Source organism: Mesitornis unicolor, unplaced genomic scaffold (genome assembly GCF_000695765.1).
Source record: "Mesitornis unicolor isolate BGI_N332 unplaced genomic scaffold, ASM69576v1 scaffold14317, whole genome shotgun sequence".
NCBI lineage: Eukaryota > Metazoa > Chordata > Aves > Mesitornithiformes > Mesitornithidae > Mesitornis > Mesitornis unicolor.
In genome coordinates this window covers 77,133-78,333 of record NW_010197245.1, presented here as the reverse complement: position 1 = coordinate 78,333, position 1,201 = coordinate 77,133, and positions in this window count along the sequence as shown.

The following is a 1,201-nucleotide window of genomic DNA, read 5'->3' as shown; positions in this document are numbered from 1 at the left end:
CCGCAGAGAGGCCTGACTCCGCCCTGCCCGCGGTCCCAAGGCCCGGGGGAAAGGGAAGGCCCTGGACCACGCACTCACCGGCCTAGAGCGGCGATGGTCACGATCCCGGAAGCCGTACCGCGCTTTTCCTAGTGCGCAGGCGCAGCACTGGCGGATCGGGGTGACATTGGCAGGCAGGCCGGTTGTCCCGCCCCCACGCACGGAATCGCAGTCGCCATGGGGACTGACGTGCTGCTGCTCCCGCGGGCTGGTCCGGGCCGCGCCGCCTTTAGCGCCTCCCCGGATCCTCCCGTCCGCAGGCCCTTGCGGGTTGGTTTTTCTCGCTGTGGCCTCCCAGCCGGAGGAGAAAGAGCCGCGGCTTTGCGGAAGGCACGTTTTGAAGCGTGAAACGACCTGGGTGACTGGGACACAGCTGTGCGTGCCATAGAAAAGCCTGGAAAGGTGCTTCGTGACGGGCCCTGGCGCCAAGGCAAGCTGATAATTAAAGCAAGAAGACATGGTTTACCCCAGTGAAAGACTATTTTACTTGTAGTAAGGGTGATAAAATAATACAAGAATTCTGGGGACTGGCCAGGTAGGCACCTGGCGGCAAGCTTGGCCTGGTGGCAGCACCAGACCTAAAACTGGTGCTTGCAGTGCCAGTGAGGAGTATTCAGGAGAAAACTCTGTTTTATTATTTTATTTAGGATTTGGTGGCAGTCAGTCCCCATAGCGAAGGAATTGAGTGTCTGCCATACTGGCCACCTGGAAATGCAGAGCGGCTTTGCAGTTTCTAAGATACGGTGTCTGTCACACAGAATCACTGAATGGTTTGGGTTGGAAGGGACCTTAAAGATCATCCAGTCCAACCTCCTGCCATGGGCAGGGACACCTCCCACTACACCAGGCTGCTCAAAGCCCTGTCCAACCTGGCCCTGAACACTTCCAGGGAGGGGGCATCCACAGTGTCCCTGAGCAACCTCTTCCAGTGTCTCAGCACCCTCACAGTAATTAGTTTCTTCCTCATATCAAATCTAAATCTACCCTCTTCCCGTTTGAAGTCATTCCCCCTCATCCTATTGCTACCTGGTCTTGTAAAAAGTCCCTCCCCAGCTTTCCTGTAGGCCCCCTGCAGTTTTGGGAAGGGTGACATTTTGGCAGCTGGGAAGAGCCTGACTTTAAGAGTTGCTGAGCCCATGTTAGCTCTCAGGCCAGCAGCTTT